The sequence below is a fragment of the Stylophora pistillata genome, chromosome 1, assembly GCF_964205215.1.
Source record: "Stylophora pistillata chromosome 1, jaStyPist1.2, whole genome shotgun sequence".
Lineage (NCBI taxonomy): Eukaryota > Metazoa > Cnidaria > Anthozoa > Scleractinia > Pocilloporidae > Stylophora > Stylophora pistillata.
Window position 1 is genome coordinate 47,855,879 of NC_142519.1, and position 19,959 is coordinate 47,875,837.

The following is a 19,959-nucleotide window of genomic DNA, read 5'->3' on the forward strand; positions in this document are numbered from 1 at the left end:
CAGTTTTCGCCGAGTGAGCGAAAATGGGCAAGAGTTTTCGAGTCGAAAGCATGCATTTCCAACAGTTTTCCGCGATGACCAATTCGAGAAACTTCCTTCAAACTCAGTTCCGGCGTTTTACCATTCATTGGTGTTCGGTTAACTTCTGGAAAGTAACATGTACTCTGCAGCAGTTTTTTCGCATTCCAACGTTGTGTTCGCTGGAGTAAACCAGAAAGCACGTACTTTCTGGCGTTTTCTGCAACGGTGAGTTCGTGCAAGGCATGCATTTTCCCGCGTTTACCGTCGCTCGGTTAATCGTTGTTCGACCCAATCAGTGCAAGTGACCCAACTGCCTGAAAAGACCCAATCCACTTAAATGGCCCAAACGGCTCAAATGACTGAGTTGCCTCAAATGACCCAGTCATGGTCAATATTGTAAATATTAGACATGATATCCACTGGCGTTTTAATGGAGCAGGATTAAGAGCCGGAAATAATGATCATGATCGACGAACATCTTGTATTCATGACATTGACCGTCAGCATTTCTCGGATGAAACACTTTAAAAATGCATCGTTCGGACGCGTATGAAAACAGCAGGAAAACGTTCCGGAGAACGAACAATTCATTAACGTTTCCTCGGAGCAAGGAAACAATCGACGAACATCGTATTTTCTTCTCGTTCACTATTAGTAATTCTGTGTGGAAAATGTAGCGCTCGTGCGCTCAAGGAAACTACAGAAAACCTTATACGAAAATGATGTAAGCTGTTCACGAGTGTTTCTATAAAGCAGGAAAACAATAGACGAACAACACGTCTTCATCACCTAATCACGGTCGTTGGTAATTCTGTGATCGTGAGAAAACGCTTGGCAAATGCAGCGTTCGCGCGTTTGGGAAAACTATAGAAAAAAGTTCAGGAAAATAAGTCATACACCAGTGTTTTCGTGGAGCAGTAAAACAATAAAAAAACATGTTTTCAAAGAATTCGCTGTTGGTAATTCTACGGTAAAACGCTTGGAAACTGAAATCCTGCTTTCGTGCGCTCGGGAAAACTATAGTTAAACGTTCAGGAAAACAAGCTATACACTACTGTCTTCGTGGAGCAGGAAAACAATTACAAACATCATGTTTTCATGGCATTCATCCTTAGTTATTCTGTGGGAAGACACTTGGGAAGCGCTGTGTTCGCACGCACGGGAAACCTATAGAAAAACACTCAGGAAAACAGACTATTCATAGGTATTTTCCTGGTGCTGGATAACATGCGATGAGCATCGTGATTTTCTTGAGTTTTACTGAGAGTGAACAATGAATTTGCAGTCCTTTTCCAGATATAGGGATCGTGCATCGTTTGCTTAATAATCTCATCTGACAGCAAATGTTCTTATTATCATACTCTTCTCCAAACAAAGTTCCAGCAGAACTTTTTGCGGACGGCCACCATTGGGATAAAAAACTCAGAACTCTAGTATTTCTTCGCACATGGCTTTTCAATTAAGCTATAAATATCACCTATTTGAAGTCTTCTCGGATTTCAGTTCTCAGTGAACTTCATTTCTATTTAAAAGCTGTGTTTACCAACGAGGTTTTTCTTTTCTTTCGCTCTTCGACGAAGTTCAGCGCGGGTTTTCGGTATCGTGAGAGAGAGTTGACTAACGTTTCTTCCCTACATGAGAATGCAAGTAAATACGTCAATTTCGGATTGGGTTTAAATGGAATAAAGTTTAACTGAATATAACTACAAACAAACAGCCAAATAGGTCAAATTACGACAAATGCTTCCCAATAACAGCCTTTTGCGAAGCTGAAACTTATGTTTATGAGCAAGCGACAGATGAAACGGGCGGCGCCGGGTGGTGGATGCGATAAAATTATTTCAGGCGTGGATAACTTGCAACGCACTCCTCTAGTCCCGGCTTTACTCAGTTGGAAATTGCCAGACTCAATCCTGAAAAGGAAGAATGTTTCACTGATTTCCCTTCCCCGTTGCTGCTTTATTTCGAAATTCTAAGAGATGCGTTTGCAGTGAAACGTTTTTTTTTAGAATTGAATCTGGTAATTTCCTATTGAGTAAAGAAGGGTTCTGCTAATAGTATCGTTCAGAAGTTTGAAAAACCTTGACTTGGTGCGGGAAAATGCAAAGAAAAATCTTGATCAGATGCATAAGGTGATAACATGGCGCTCAAGTCATTCTAAATACTAAAAAATAACCTAAAGTGCCCATGACAATTATTTTTTTATTATTTTACATCAAAATGTAATGACTCTAGAATATGTTTTAGCAACATTAGAGGTACTTTACCGTTTTCTGAATTTTTTTATCAAGCTTTATAATCCGTAGATAAAATGTCTGGCCGAGCAAGAGGGGACTGGGCGCCGTTACGTCACTGTAGTAAGCATATGTTCTCATCATGCAAAGAAATGAGCTTTGTAGTCAGTAATTTCCCTGGCTATTTCGGTGATATGTTCGTGTCATTATGTCCGATAATTCCTGTTTTCTGACGAAAGTTTCTTCTCGGATGACTCGGAGTTTAATTATATTCCGGAAAACGTGGCGATTGAATCCAAAATTGCAACTAAAAGCGGTGAGATGGAGGAGGGGGAGGATAACATACAGGGGCCAAATTCAAACGAGCCCTTAGCGTATCGAAAAAAATAGAAAAGGGACAGAATGTTAACAAGTCGTTTGAAAGGTCTCGAATCTACAGAAAGTGGTACGTTACGTGTATTTTTGCCGACTTTAGGGACCGCAAGTTGAAGCTGGACACCGTTGTCTTCTCAAGCCGGGTTCTCGCATCTTATGTAAGACCTAGTTTTGAAGCAAACAACTTGTAAATCTGTTTGATATGGTTGAACATTAGCAGAAACATAAATTTTGAAAGCAGCGCATCGTCTTAGATCTTTCGAGTGGGAATTTACAAGCTGTAATCAGTCTTCTAGTTTATTTTGCGAATGATATTAGGTGTTGTTCTGGCCACTGATGCACCGAGTTCTTGTTAAATTTTAATGAAGGCCATTGTTGTCAAAAGAGCAAAGAATGCAATAATTCTCTCAAATCGCCGGCTGTAATGGAAGATACGAGAGAGCCGATCGGTTGAGAAATCCTCCGGCTTGAAATTTAACATATTTATTTGCCTAGAAGCTGAGCGATTTTTGCACGAAAATACACTGAGAAGTAATCAAACGTTAACAAGACTAGGACTTTGGCTTACGGCCGAGCATTTCTTTAAAAAACAAAATTCGTATATCGTAAATCTAATGCATATTCGGCTAAGAGCCACGTGATCATCAACTTACACAAATTACTAGTCTTACGCAAAATTGTAGCTACCCAATTACTTTTATTTGAATGGAGCCGTTTTGTTAAGTGATAACTTCACGAATGAGTGTTAATTTCTCGTCTTCTTTGCTGTCGGCCTCAAGGCCATCATATCGTCCGCTAGTTCGGGCAATTTCATCTGTGTGAATATTATCATCTTCTGTGCCGTTGAGCGCGTTCGAAACTCCGCATGTTATAGATGATTTCTCCATCATCTCCTCTGGAATTTCTCCTTAAGCCCGTTTCACTTTGAATCGCTGCGCAATTCTTTCACCTTTAGCCGCAGAATTTATCCGCAAAGAATGAATAAAAGTAAGACGATCTGACAGAAATCAGCTCAGGCTTTGCTTCCCAACATTTCATTTTATCCTGACTACTCTACCCGAAAAGGCGAAAAGCACTTCAGAAGTGTTTGATCTAATACAAGATATTTTGAATACAGCTCGTTTTGCTGACATTTTAAGTTCATTATTCGTCTCAGTTAACAACTCGCGTGAACCTTTTTACAATATTTCAGCAAACGTTTTGGTCTCGGCTTATAGACGGGATCGGCTCATAGCCGGGATCGGCTTGAAGGCAAATAATTGCAGTATTGAACATATGCGTGAATTTGAAGTCGGTGTCTACTTGTGGCTTATTCTTCATAAAAATCCAATAGCTTCTGAAAGCTAAAAGTTTAGGGTCTCCGCCTATGGCCAGGATCGGCTTATAAATAAACAATTACGGTATTGAACATATGCGTGAATTCACAGTCGGTGTCCAGTTAGCGCACTGCGCTCAAAAAATGAATCCACCTCTTTCTCCTTTTCACAGCCTCTGGCTTTTGATCGCCCTCGAAAGAAATGTTGTGGAGCGAAACATTGTTTTTCGAGTCAGGGCGTATTCGAACAACCCCAAACTACACATCAAAATAGCATTTTTTTGCTTAAAGATTGTAAACAATAGATTTCACACTCACTTGGATTCTCTGATTTAATAAACTTGGTCCTACCACCTTGACCTAACGAATATTTGGGTACCAGTACTCTTTCACGCGGGCAAAGAGATACGGAGAGCCTAAGTTCGCTACAATTTCGGACTTTTATCGCCTCGTAAAATATCAAAGACGCATCGGAACCACTCCCAAATCATACCAGACACCCTCTACATGCTTCTATTTTATAATTTGATGCAAAAAAATAGGTATTATAGGCACTTTAAAGGACACCACCCTCAATATGGACCACCTCACTGGAACGAGATAAGATAGGTGAAATGAGTAAAGTAATGTTATGAGCCGGAACAAAAGGTGACACTTCTCGAAATGAAATAAAAGGTGCAAAAAAGAAACAAACGGATTTTTCTGTCTCTGGACTAGAACTTTGGACTAAACGGTCAGAGCAGAACTAGTTATTCACGTTTGTTATATTCATATTACAAATAAAGTGACCTTCATTAGATCTAGAGGAAAATGAACACAAATCAAAAGAACAATGTGTCATAAAACTTACGATGTTTACTACAATATGGCATTTTATCCCAAAAAGTCTAGTCCATAGTGGCGAGTAAAAAGGAAACACGTAATTGTAACTGGATAGTACAATATTTAATTCATGGGGAGTTTTTAGAAGCAAAGAAACCGATATTTACTAAGGCAGTCGACGAAGAAATTTAATATAACCTTGTTGGTCTTTTCAACCTTTGCAAAAAGAGTAGCCACGAGGCAAAAACAAGATTAACAATCAAATATGATATATGCAAATAATTTTCGCAGGCTTTTATCTGGGTCAGCAAAAATAGCCTTCCAAAACGTTGCGTGCGTTGTAATTGACGGGCCGGTTCACAAAACACCTTTTAACTTGAAAATGGTAGAAACATTTCGGCCTGACGACCTTTCTAATCCCAACCGATCATAGCGAAAGAGTCCTCACGAAGGACATGAGTAGATGAGCTCACAAGTCTTGTTAATGTCATTCTTGATGTGTGTTAAAGTTGGGTTGATTCCTTCGCAACGTATTGTGGTACCCTAATTTCCTGACATGATTGGCATGAGGTACGGCATTCTGATTTGCGCAAGCATATCCCAATGTTCTGATCTGGTTGGTACGTGATTCGTACTCTAATGCAGCAATCTAACTGGTTTGTAATAAACCCAAAATGCGGCAATCTGATTAGCAAGTGATATATACCCTAATGAGGCAATCTGATTGGTTTGTGACGTACCAAAATGCGGCAATCTGATTGGTGCGAGTGACGTACCACTCTTTACGCTGACATAAAGTTTTTGATTTTGTTTGTTTGTTTGTTTGTTTTTAATAAATCTCAAAAGGTATAAAACTGTCTGTATAATACTCTTATCAGAGAGTTTTATCTTGGCTAGTTGTATGGAGAGTCCTTCATATTCATCGAAGAACCTTCCTTCAAGGCTAATCGACCAATGTCATTTTTCTCAGATAACAGATGAAATAATAGTTAACTATGTACTTCAAGGCAAGAGAAATCGGTTAAAAAAAAATCGAACAAACCGCCGCAACTTCATTGTCGGTATTTTTTTTTTAATTGTGGCTGATTGACACTAGGCCTTTATAGATTACGCTAGCATAATTTTTGGCATAATTTGAGCAAACTGGCATGATTTTTGCCAAGTAGCAATACTAGCATAGTTCACATATTTTGATAATTATCGGATCATTTTTGATGTTACAATTTGATCATTGTTCATCTTTTCTCCCAAGCACTTGGTGACGTTATTCGATGTTGTATTGTATTGTATTGTAATCTTTATTTAGACACGATCAATTCATCAGCCTATAAAAATACATATCACATACGCTAAGATATTTAAAATTAAAACTACATACTATAACACTAAAGCTGTATTCCGTGAATGCCGAGCGTTAGACTTAAAGAATGTCTTTGATCTTACGTTTAAATAACCCCAGAGACTCTGTGTTCCTTATATCGTGTGGTAAACTGTTCCATAATGTGGCGCCATTGCAGCTAAAGCTTTTTCGGTAATAATTAGTGCGCGGTAGTGGAACATTAAGCTTATTTTCAGAGTCCCTGAGGTCATAAGCAGAGTCACGCCACGTAAACTTTGAATATAGATACCTTGGAGCTAGCCCGTGCAGACATCTAAACATCATGGTGGCTTTATGGATTTCCTGCTGGCGTGCAAGATTTTTCCACCCTAAAAACTCGAGTAGCTCAGTTGCATCAGCATCATAGTTAGAGAATGTCAACACACGGGCTGCTCTATTCTGCAATTTCTGCAGTTTGTCTCGTAGCGTTTTCCCACAGCTACCCCAAACAATGTCACAGTAATCAAAGTGAGGTTTTACTAAAGCTTGGTAGATGAGATGTAAGGTTGATGCTGGGATCAGGTGCCTAATTCGCTTTAGGGCCCCGATACCGGAGGCGATCTTTTTCGTTAGTTTTTCGATGTGACTATGCCAATCGAGTTTATCGTCTATTATTACACCAAGCGATTTTGTAGCTGTAACCTGGCTCAATTGAGTATTGTTCATTCTAATTGTTGGTGAAGCTGTGAGAGTATTCAGTCTCTGCCTCGACCCTATTAGCATGAATTCGGTTTTAGTCATGTTCAACGTGAGTTTGTTCGCTTGTAGCCAGTTGAAGACGTTTTCTAGGTCTTCATTTAGACAAAACTGAACGTTCTCAAGATTGCTTCCCGTATATGTGAGGTGCTTGTCATCAGCATACATTCTCGGTTTACAATTTGATGAGCAATTTGGAAAAATCGTTGATATATAAGAAGAACAATAATGGACCGAGGATGGTCCCTTGAGGGACGCCGCAAGTCAACGAGTAGCTACTGGATAGCGACCCGTTAACAGAGCATTTTTGTGCTCGGTTTTCCAAATATGACTGAAACCATCTGAAAGATTTTCCATGTATACCATAATAGTTTAGTTTCGATAGAAGGATCTGATGATCAACAGTGTCAAAAGCTTTTTTCAAATCTAGAAATATGACTCCATTGATTTTCTCGTTATCAACATTATATGCCCAAGAATCTGTCGTTTCCAACAAAGCTGTTACAGTTGAATGATTAGCACGAAACCCTGATTGGCTTTGACATAAAATATCATGCTCTTCCAAATAGACATATAACTGTTCATAAACTATCCTTTCAAACACCTTCGCCATTATTGGAATCACCGATATTGGGCGGTAATTGTTAGCATCACCGCGGTCACCCTGTTTATAAAGAGGGGTAATCCTTGCATATTTCCAGTGGTCTGGGAACGTCCCTTGGCTAATAGATTGATTGAAAATATCACATATCGGCACACAAATAAGATCAGCACATTCCCTGATAAACCTAGCAGATATTTTGTCAAGGCCTGTTGCCTTTGACTAGTCTAGTTTATTTAAAAATGAAAATACTTTAGTTGGATTGGTGGGTTGGAGCTTAAACCGTTTATCTGTTGCGGTAAGATATCTTTGATAGCTACCACTATCACAATTTATCTTACTGGCAAGTTTTGGACCAATATTAGCAAAGTGGTTATTGAATTCGTTTGATAGCTCCAACGGATTAGTTATCGTTAATCCGTTCACTTTTAGTGACGCCACTGGCGTTTTCCCAGATTTTCGAGAAGTTAGCTCGTTTATAGTCTGCCAGGTCTTTCGGGAGTCGCTGGTTTGCTTATTAAAACTATTTTGGTAATAAACTTGCTTAGCTGAGCGCATATGCTTATTGACTATATTTCTTTGTTTCTTAAATAATGTCCAATCGTTAGGATCATTTGTCTTGCTAGCTTTGATTTTTAATGTCTCTATTATGCATAAGGTCTTTCAATTCAGAGGTAATCCACGGAGAACTCGGTGAACGAACGCGCATTGTTTTCAGTGGGGCATGTTTGTCAGCGATAGCCAGAAATGTACATGTCCATTGCTGCCACATCACGTTTGGGTTGGAAGACTCGTATACCTTATCCCAACATTGAGAAAGAATATCATAACGAAACTTTTGGCGATCGAAATTTCGGAAATTTCTGTATGTAATAGAATTATGTCCGTTAGACATCCCATTCAGGGTAAGTTTTCTATATACATACACCATGCTATGATCACTTATTCCGATATGACAAACTCCCGAACATGCAATCTTATCCGAGCAGTTGGTATAGATTAAATCAATTAGAGTTGATGAGGTGGGTGTTATCCTCGTCGGCTCAGAGATAAGCTGCTCGAGTCCGTAGACATCAGCAATACTCCTTAATTTGGATGTGTTATTGTCATATCGAGTAGTGATCATGTCACAGTTCATGTCTCCCAGTACAAAAAATTCTACATTTTCACTATCCAATTTCCCAATTAGGGATTCAAAAGGTGAAAAAATGCCAATAGGAGAGTCAGGTGGTCTGTACCAAGTAGCAATCACAAAAGATTTTGAATTTGGCTTATGGATTTCCAAGCAAAGATTTTCTAGTGTATCCATGTGTAGGTCATTTCGTACTGTAAAGTTGATTGAAGTTTTTACACAGAAGCATACCCCTCCGCCGCATTTTGTTAGTCTATCGCGGCGAACTATTTCGTATCTCGGAATATGAACTTCTTGATCTCGAATACTCTCGTTCAGTTTCGTTTCATTCATGGAAACGATATCGATATCATTGTTTGCAGTAGCATTTGTAGTTCACAGTGAATCACTGAGCGGCGTCTGAAACGGTCTGAGCCCGGGTCTAGGGTGGACCGGAACCGGAAGTTACATTGTACGACATGTTGGTCCCAGTACCTCTCATCAGGCAACTCGCAGATGAGCTACATGAGAGTATAGTTCAGTACTAGTCTGCATGTTAACATGAATCACATGTTTATTTGAGTTTCATTGTGGAATTGTTGCGTTTCTTTCTCGTATATCAATGGTTTCTCATTAAAAATGTATTTTTTATACTTATTTGCATTTTTTTGCAGAGAGCATAATTTCAAAAAAAGGGGCATAATTTGGAAAAAAAGAGAGCATACTTTTAACATAATCTAGCCAAAAAAAAGCAGCGCTACTAGCATAATATGCTAGTTTTACTACTATAATCTATAAAGGCCTAATTAACAGCCGTCCTTACCGAAGCATCAGTTGGAGTCTCTTATTGCTCAAACCAGCAATCCCATGAAAAAAAGACTCGTTGATTCTAGGACTCTGTCCGTCTTGACTGCTTCACTTTTGAAGACTGGCAAAGGCCGGGAAAATCTAAAAGGTCAGAGAGCGTTGGGTTTCTTTAATTTTGACCGCTGACGTAAACCCCATTGCGACTTCTTACGCACCTCGTAGGTTATTGCGCCAGTAAACTGATAGAAAATGTGGTCATTTTGGTTTAACAATTAACTCGTTTGGACCATTCAGAATCGGTTGTTCTCGTTGGGTATATTCATGTTATATGAATAAATAAACTGACCTTCTCAAGAGAAAATGGACACAAATCGATAGAACCACGCCGGGTCAGTTGTCTCGAAAAAGTCCCCATTTGGCTACCGCGGTCAAATCAGCGGACATTCCCAAAACAAAATGGCGGCCAGGAGAGAATGCTTTTCCCGTGAGCAAATATTATTGAACAAGTTTCTGTGGAAAGTGTGGAAATCGTGGAAGGTGAAGGCTTGGAAGTTAGTTTCGCGGATGTTTTGGAGAGTTCGATAACTGAATTTAATGTTCTACGGCCTTCCATTCCGTATTTTTCGGATTTTAAGGAGGCAGTTTGTCAGTCATTAACGAATGTCTACACGAAGATGAAGTCCATGGTATGGATAGGGCTCTAATGTCTTCCATCCCAGCCTGGCCCATGATCTCATCAGAAGTTCTGATGTGGCTAAATAGGATAGGGATGCGAATGTCCGCAAACCCAAAGGCTTCAAATCCCTGGACCATAGAGGTAAAGCGTGACCTCCCTCAAGAGGTATTTGATATAATGATGAAGTCTGTGCAAGGGGCACCTTCAACATTTAGAGTTTCAGTGGAGGAAAGTACAATAAAATACTGCCAAATAAATCGTCTCCTCCGTGATTTTTCGAAGTTCTCTGGCCTCCCTAGAAGTGAAGTTGTCAGAAAGCTTAAAAAAAAAAACATTTGGGGAAACGTAAAGGCTTTAAGGCAGAGGTGCTTGTGAGCAGGGAGAGGCCTTTTGAACTAGCCTATAATCGCAAGCGAAAGCAGGTAACTCTCCCTTGCAATTGTGGCTGTTGGAATGAGTTTGGATACAGTTTTCATGGGTAATAACAAACATAAGGCATCAAATTACCTTCTCTTTTTGATTTTATTGTGAAATATACAAATTATTTTTACAGTGAAACGAACTCAACCGGGGCCACCCAACGATTTTTAGCCAATCACAAGACAAGTTCAGAACAAAAGAATTGGAGTTCGTTCATCAGTGGACCAATCACAATAAGGGTCAAATTTAACTGTTCGTTTGACTGGATCAGATGTGAAGATATGCGAAAGCAAAAAAGTATAATATTTTTCATTTCTATTACGGTAAAGGCGAATAAATATTTACCGAATGGCGGCCGGTAATTTTGAAGACTAAACTGACTTAGGTAAATTTACCAAATTGCGGCCGACTCACTTCATATAATATATTTGCCAAAACACAGCCTGGAATGCTTAAGACGAGAGCGTATGTAATTTACTGAATGTTGCGGCCGCGAATTTTGAACACGAAACGGGCTCGACGTAAATAAATTTATCAAATTACGGCCGGCTAAACCTTTTAAAATATATTTTCCTATAATGACTGCCTGGAATGGGATGACGAAGGCGAAACGGACTCAATGTAAGTATGTTTACCCAATTATGGCCGAGAATTTTCAAGACGAAACCGGCTCAACATAAGTATATTTTCAAAATGTTACTGAAAAACGGCCCTTTTACAGTTTTACCGGGAATTTTAGTAGCCAATCACAAGGACAAAGAAAATTTCAAATTTAGTTTTTGCATTATTACTGGCGGTTGATTCCGTTTGCGTTGTAGTTTGAAAGTCGGGAAGTGTTTCAAACATGTCGGTACAATGTTCAATGTTCAAACATGTCGGTACGGATTAACCAAAGCGGGGGACTATATGACAATGGCCGTAATTTACCCCATTTTATTCGTGAGAGAGTCTTAGATCTCCACCATGCAGGTCTTTCGCAAAGAGGAATAGCACAAGAGCTTTGTACAAGTCGCCACTTTGTCCAAAACGTTATTCGTGACTACGAACTCCTCTTGTCAGCCGGTTAAAGGTCATAAAGGGCGCTCTGTTCTAACGCCAGATGCCATTCAGTGTATAGAGAACGAAAAACTGTGCAAACCAAGTATTTATTATAGTGAGTTACAGAACAGGCTAGTATTGGATGGTGTTGTCCACCCCGCCGATCTACCTCACCCGAGTACCATCAGTTACCTTTTGAGAAAAGAACTCTTGATGACTAAAAAGAGAATTCATGCCGTACCTTCCGAATCTAAAACTCAGAAAATAGAGGATGACACCAATTTCTATCTTGATCAAGTCAGTGATTTAAACGTCAGTTCCGTGCACTTTTTTGACGAGGCTGGTGTATCAAAAACAACCATGAACAGGTGTTACGGACATGCACCCATAGGAGTTCCAGCATTTGAGGTTCAATGATCGGGGTCTAATACTAACTATACCATAAACCTCATGCATTCTTGTCTAGGAGTAGATCACGTTAGTGTCATTGAAGGTGCGTCAAACGGCAATGAACTTTTACTTTTCTTCGAGGAAGCTGTTCACATCACAAAGCGGGATGGATCTGTTGTACTCGAGAGGGGTGACACAGTCATCATGGATAACTGTCCTTTTCATCACGCCAGATTTGCAGAGATGAATTTGAGAAATATGCTCGCCGAATATGGAGTTAACCTGTTGTTTCAGCCTGCGTACTCCCCGCACTTCAACACTTGCGAGCTTTGTTTCCACCAAGTCAAAGCTTTTCTCAATCACTATCAGATGTTAGCGGAAAATGAAACAGAAATTGCCATCTATGAGGCCTGCAGCAGAATCTCACCGCAAAATTCGGTTTCTTATTTCAGACATTGTGGATATGTGATATAAGTTTGTTTTCGAAAGCCCTGGGAAGTATTGTTGAAAAAAAAGGATGTGATAACATAAAGAATCCTCATCAAATATCACATTTACCAAATATATAAAATAAAGTGACATTAATTTCAAGCTGTTGTATGTTTCATACAGAGCCTTGAAAGGACGGAAAAAAGTATTGCGTGACAAACAAATGACTGTGTGCATGTCAAAGGTCGACATAAAGGAAAAGAAAATTTGCATATTCTGAAATTTACTCACGGTGGAATATAAAGGCTAAATTTGATTGGTCGGTTAAGGAAAAGGTATTTCGAGGCAAATTCCCGCGCTTCTCAGTATTTGGCAGTTCGCCGTCGTTTTGAAGGAAAATGTCTGAACCGAAGTCTGAGGTTTATCTCTGGTTACATTCTATTTCTAATGGACTTGGACTGGAAAGGTTAGCAGTAGAGTTCGAAAGCCGAGGTTTTCGAAAGACAAGTTCGCTAAAATATATCAAATTATCAGATCTTGATGTCCTGTTCCCCTCACCTCACAAACTTCTGATGGCTGAGAAGAGAATAATAGAGTCTGAACTTGAACGGCTAAAGTAAGGAAATCCTGGAAAAAACCTGAGCTTGCCACCCCGAGAGCTCTTTCCGCCGTCGTCTACAGAAAAAGGTTTCGGTGTAAGTTCAGTGTTATCTCCATCTAATTTGGTGTTCAATGTCATGCAACTGAACAACAACGGCACTGTTAGCGCAAATATTGAGAGCGAAACTGCTGAGGAGAATAAAGCCCCACAAGTCGGTAGTCAAGCAAATTCTTATCTTCAAAGGCGAGAAGCCCAACTTAAGGAAGATAACGTGCTTTTAGCGGCACAGATAGAAAGCGCGCGAGAAATGCTAACGGAGAAATCGCGAATGTTCGAAAATTACGACAATAGCGGCACCGGGCGCAAAAGCTGTGTACTCTTTGTCACGCTGCAGGGCATAACAAGACCAAATGCCGCAATGCTCCTGTCACGATTCTGTGAACTCAAAAGGGTTGTTTATTGTGCGAACTCGACTGCCGCCACGTGTGTTGTCGTTGTCTCCTAAGTGTTCTAAATATAAAAAATGTTCATCGGCCCAGTGGCGTGACCGTGTAACGCAATATCACGACATCTTCCCCTTTTTACAAAGTTTACCTTCAAAAGTTAATTAATACTTAATGTTCGGTTTCGATCGCTGTTCAAATCACATAAAATCGATAAAACATTGTTCTTCATTGAAATCATAGAAAGATAGAAACAGAACCCAACAACTATTTAGCGGCTCAATCATTCAATGTTCAGTTCATATGGTAATCCTGATGCCACAAAGGTGGTCGACGTCTGCGTTCTGATCGACAAGTTTCAATCCTTTGTGGCTCAAGCTCAGTTCCCATTTCATTTTCAGGTGGCATTCTCTCTGTTTTGGTCTCGCCATGGAACTCCGGTGGAGCAGGTCCTGGCTCTGTCAGATTTGGCGCCGGTTTGAGGGTAGACTCGGGCGGAGTTAGTTCTACCAGACTCATAGGTGGTGCTGTTTCCGGGGTCAGGCGCAGTTGCCGACGGTTGCGTCGGTATCGCCTGCCGCAAACTTCAACTTCATAAGACCTGTTCCCCAAGGCTTTCATGCAGGTCCCCAGACTCCACTCCTCCCTTCCGGGAAGCCGCATCCTGATGGCCTGTCCACACTTTAGTGCCTCTAAAGGGCGAAACTTTTTGTTGTATTGTTGAGCTTGTCTTTTCTTGCGCTCAGCTAATTTGGTGGCTGTTTCCTGGTGTGATGGCTGCCGCAGGAGCGTTTCATGGGTTGGTAAGAAAGTGCGTGTGCGGCGTCCCATCAGTCTCTGTACGGGTGATGTTCCTAGACCCTCTGTTGGGGTGTTGCGCCAATCAAGAAGGGCTAACAGCGGGTCTTGCCCATCCGCTTTCGCTTTCGTCATCAAGTTCTTGCAGGTCTTCACGGCATTCTCGGCGCGGCCATTTGACTGGGGGTAACGGGGGCTCGAAGTTCTATGTTCAAACTGCCATTCTCTCACGAATGCACTGAACACCGATGACGTAAACTGAGGTCCGTTGTCGGTAATAAGCACGTCTGGTATCCCATGGCGGGCGAATTGTACTTTACACGCAGCTATCACGCTAGCAGATGTGGCCACCTTAACCTACTGGACTTCAAAGAACCCACTCCAGTAGTCGACTGGGACAAAGAAATGTTGTTGCCCAAGGTCAAAAAAATCGGCACCTAGCATCGACCAGGGACGCGACGGGATCGGATACGGTTGCAATTCCTCGCGGCACTGATCTGGCTGGTACGACTGGCAGATTGAGCATTTGGAAACAAAGTCCTTTACTTCCGAATTCATGAGGGGCCAATAGAGGACTTCCCTAGCGCGACGTAAACACCCTTCGATTCCAATATGTGATCGATGAATTTGCTTTAACATTTCTTTTCTCAGGGAAGGGAGTACCAGCAATCGCTCCCCCAGGAATACTAGTCCCTTGTCTTCTATAAGCTCACTTCGTTTGTCATAGTAAGGCGTCAGCTCAGGGGTACAGAACTTCCTTGACACTGGCCATTCACCCTTGATTGCTCCGATTAGCTTTTGCATCACTGGGTCCCTGGCAATCTCGTTTCTGAATTCAGCGAGCCTGTATGGTGCAATCGAGAGGTTTTCTGAATGATCTATCTCGGCAAGTGTACAGATCAGACTTGTATCGTGCTTGGAGGCTTCGGTGGTGTTGCGGTATGCTCGACTCAGTGCATCTGATACCCACATAAGTTCCCCTTTTTTATACTGCACATCCAGGGAGTAATTCTGAAGGGCCATCAGCATTCTCTGGAGTCTCTTTGGTGAGTTGTGTATTGGCTTGGTAAAAACTGCCCTTAGTGGTTCGTGGTCAGACTCGATGTGTACAACTTCGCGTCCCAGTATGTATTGATTGAACTTGTCGGTTGACCACACTATGGCGAGGAGCTCTTTCTCGATTTGAGCGTAACGCGTTTCGGTGTCGGTCAGAGCTCGCGAGGCAAAGGCAACGGGCTGACCCTTTTGCATCAGTACTGCACCTAGACCCGTTATGCTGGCATCGCATTGGATTGTCACTTCTTCAGTAACATCATAGTATTTCAGTACCGGGGCCTTGGCCAGGTATTCTTTGACTGTGGTAAATGCTTTCTCGTGCTGTGCAAGCCAACACCACTCGACGTCCTTGTCCTCAAGCCTTCGCAAAGGTTCTGTCATGTCGGACAGGAGTGGCAAGAATTTGGCCAGATAATTGACCATCCCCAAAAACCTCTTCAGGCCTTTCACATCAGTCGGCGGTGGCATATCCAAAATAGCTTCAACTTTGGCTGGGTCTGCCTTTAGACCATCAGGAGTCAAGAGGTGGCCCATGAAACGCACTTCGGTTTGAGCTCTTTTCAACTTGAGTTTGTTGAGCTTGAGGTTCCACTCCCGGCATTTCTTGAAGAACGCACGTTCGTTCTTTTCAAGGCTCGAGTTTACCTCTGCGTCAGTTTCGCCAAATCCAGCGATGAGGAAGTCGTCAGCGATAACTTCAACTCCTTCTAAATTTTCTACGAATTCATGCATGCGTCGCTGCCAAACTTCAGGCGCACTTGAGATACCAAAAGGCATGCGGGCCCATCTATAACGCCCAAAAGGCGTATTGAACGTTGTCAGGAAACTAGAAGCATCGTCTAAGAGGATTTGGTGGAAGCCATCCTTGGCGTCACAAAGAGTAAATTCCTTGGCACCTGTTAAGCGGGAGGCCACTTCATCGATAGTCGGCAACTGGTAATGCTCTTGCCGAATGGCACGATTTAAATCTCTCGGGTCAATACAGATGCGTACTTTGTTTGGCTTCACTATAGCCAACATGCTGGATACCCACTGCGTCGGTTCTGTTATTGGAATAATAACTTTACGATCAACAAGTTCGTCCAGCTTGTTTTTGATGCGTGGACGCAAGGCTACTGGCACTCGCCTCGGTGCGTGGACAGCTGGTTGCGCCTGTTCGTCTATGGCTATTTTGTATGCTCCTGGTAGGGCCCCTAATCCGTCGAATACGTCCTCATACTCTTCGAGCAAGGAGGCTTTGGGGCACTTGACGTGTAATGCTAGGACGTCACAATTATGCAAACTCACAAAGCCAAGATTGAGGCTGGTGTTCAATGATAAAATCGGTTGATAGTCTCCGTCTAAGATGTTAAACTCCATTGACCTCCGCTGTCCACGGGACCACACAGGCAGGGTAGCTTTACCAGCAATTTTGCGGCGATCCCCTGTGTACGAGACTATTTCCTTTTGGCATGGTTTGAGGCGATGAAGGAGGGTGTCCCCAGTGATTTGCTTGTATAATTGGGCCGGGAGAATGTCGCACTGCGACCCAGTATCTATTTGAAACTGGACTTCTGTCTTCTTTAGGGGTGAACAGATCCCACTCCTGACACCATGTCACGATTCTGTGAACTCAAAAGGGTTGTTTATTGTGCGAACTCGACTGCCGCCACGTGTGTTGTCGTTGTCTCCTAAGTGTTCTAAATATAAAAAATGTTCATCGGCCCAGTGGCGTGACCGTGTAACGCAATATCACGACAGCTCCATGTAAAGGGATTGCCTTCTGCAACAATCGAGATAAACATCCAGAAGTTAGAGCAGAGATACAGGATCTAAAGAAAGTTTTGAAAGACCTGGAGAAAAGGCAAGACAAGTCAAAGAATGAGTCTGACACATTCAAGGCTGCAAGAGAAAGGGCAGCAAGTAGTTTCTTTGCAGTGATGAGGCCAAGATTAAGGAAGCAAAACCACATTAAATATGTCGACAGGAGCACTTTGGATAAGGATCTTATGATCCTAAAAAGGGCAATGGCCAACAAAGTTCCTCTTGATGAAAGGAATGATTGGGAACTACCGTACATCATTGAACGGTACAAAAGATCAAATGTGGACATTCTTTCATTACAGGATCAACACTGAACTTTATTTGTCAGTCTGTTCATGCCACTTCGAACTTTAAGGTCAACACTGATTTCCTTAGCTGTATTAGATCAACATTAACCGTTCGTAGACGTGTTAGTGTGTTGTGTTTTGTGACCTCCCGGTAACTAGTATGCATGAACCTATCATATTTTCACTGTTGGTTGAGTTTTTTTCTGGCGATAAATAAGTATGGTTTCAAGCGTTCGCCTTTGGAATTTGTTTATAAAATACATCTTTCTTTCTTTCATTTTCTTGATGTAATATCTCTTTGTTGATTCAGTTTATTGTTTGAAAACGTATCTCCCTTGAAAATTTCAGTTGGAAAAATCTCTGTTTTGAGGTTTTTGTTGTATTTATTTTTATTTTAAAAACTCGGTACATATACTGATTCGAGGTAAAACCGTTTCGTCTTCAAAATTTCAGGCCGTGTCAATTCGGTAAATATATTTGTATCGAGTCGGTTTAGTCTTCAAAATTATTTTCCATTAGTTATTATTCGGTAAATTAATTATAGAAGCTTTCATCCTCGACATTTCAGACCGTGTTTCGAAAAATATATTTTATAAGTTTACCCGTTCGTGATTTAGAAAATTTCTTTACGTCTGAGTCCGTTCAGTCTTCAAACTTCCCGGCCACAAAATCCGGTAAGTTATGTAAGCTTTCATCCTCAAAACTCCATACCGTATTTCGAAAACTATTTGTTTTATGTTAAACGGCCGTAATTTGATAAATTTCATTTACGTTGAGTCCGTTCAGTCTTCAAAATTCCCGGCAGCAATACTCGGTAAATTATACAAGTTCTTGTCCCCGCCATTCCAGACCGTGTTTCGAAAAATATATTTCATTATTAGTTTACACAGCATAGTCGTTAAATTTACATACGTTAAGGCTGTTCAGTCTTCAAAATTATCGGCCGCCATTCGGTAAATATTTATTCGCTTTTACCGTAAACGAAATGAACAACATATTTATTTCACCGTAAAAAAAAAAAACTAGAAGTTTTCGCATGTCTTTGACTGGAGCAGTTTAATTTGACCGCTGCTGAAAAAACTCCCATTCTTTTGTTTCGTACTTGTCTTGTAATTGGCTGGAAAACGTTGAGTGGCCCCGGTTGAGTTCGTTTCACTGTAAGTGTTTTGATACAGTTAACTAAAAGCTGATGTAATTGGTGTTCAGTCAATTGGACCTGTTATAGCACGTATGCAATCCCTGTTTCCCTAGTTAAAAACTAAATATGTTATAGAGCACTTGGAGCAAGCTGATACAAGTTTATTTTCTTCTTCTTCTTCGAGAAGTTTTAAGTCTATTACTTTACTTTAGAGACAGTGACTAACACGACAGCTGCGGCTACTCTGGTCACTCTGCACACATATACAAACCTGCATGTTACCTACTTGTCATTATTTTCTTCACCTAGTTGTATATGTCATCTTATACTGTATTAATTTGAATATAGTGCAAAATAAACTGGGAACTTGCAACTTGGCTGAAGGAGTCATACTACTGTTAACATTTTGTGATAGAATGTAGGGACACAAATTCACCACTGCTTTCTAATATCAGTCATATTTTAATATTCTAATAACACACTAACTGAAGGCATTAGGAATCTGTTATTTCTGAGACATCCACTTTATAGGGCAATGGCTATGTTACTGTATTGTTATGCTATCATTGACAGTGAAACTATAAAATTTTAATGGCTATTTTTCTGATAGAATACCATTAATTTTACATAGAAGATAGAGACTGTAAACCTTAACAAAATTAGTTTTGTGCAGCCTTTCAACTAGGGGTTGAATTGATCACTGCACACAAAACTTTTCAGTCTTTTATAATTACATGTATGTGTTCACTGTTTTCATAGCAACAGCACTGTTATATTTATCATTTTCCTTTAAGCAATCACAAGTGTCTTACCGTAAAGTTAAAAGGAAGTCAAAAACGGGCCTGCACAGACTTCCAGTGTGGTTTTTATGATTGTGTCACGATATCTAAGCCTCCAAATTATAGTTTTTCTCTTACAGGCATGTCTTTTAGAGATTTACCCCTTTTGTAAGATATGATCAGTGCTTTATAAAGGTCATTAATTTTGAGTCTTGCATTAAATCATGGCAAAATATCAAATTAATTTATTTCCCTTCATTTGTTATACAACTGATTTACTGATTAAAATGCTGAGTTTTCAGTGAATTAAAAAAGGAAACAACAGTTAATTACAATAACTGCATGCTCTAAAAGCACTCTTTTGGTGACTTCATTTATCAATTCATGTACCTAACTTCACCTTTGTTTGATTGTATTAACAGTCTCTGAAACTAGGATAGTCCTGCAGCAATTTTTCCTTCTTTCACACTTTTGTTAAACAGTGTCATGAGGTGATCACTACATAAATAGCAGCTCTTATCAGTGGGATCAGCTTTATGTAGTCCACAGTAGCAGTTGTTACTGTCATTAAAAGCTCTTTGAGGAAAGTAAACATTTTTACTAGGAGTGTAAGAACTAGGTTCATGATGCTATTCAGGTAACCAAACCAACATAATAAATTTATGCCTGAAAATTTCAGCTCATTGATGTTGGTATGTAGTGTTTGCACTTAACTTCTGTAAAGCTATATGCTTGGCTTCT

The 19,959-nt window shown here is 40.6% G+C and overlaps 1 pseudogene; it reads left to right on the forward strand.

Moving 5' to 3' along the window:
* The first annotated feature begins 9,816 nt into the window (after positions 1-9,816).
* On the forward strand, positions 9,817-10,557 carry LOC148742842 (uncharacterized; annotated as a pseudogene).
* The last annotated feature ends 9,402 nt before the right edge of the window (positions 10,558-19,959 follow it).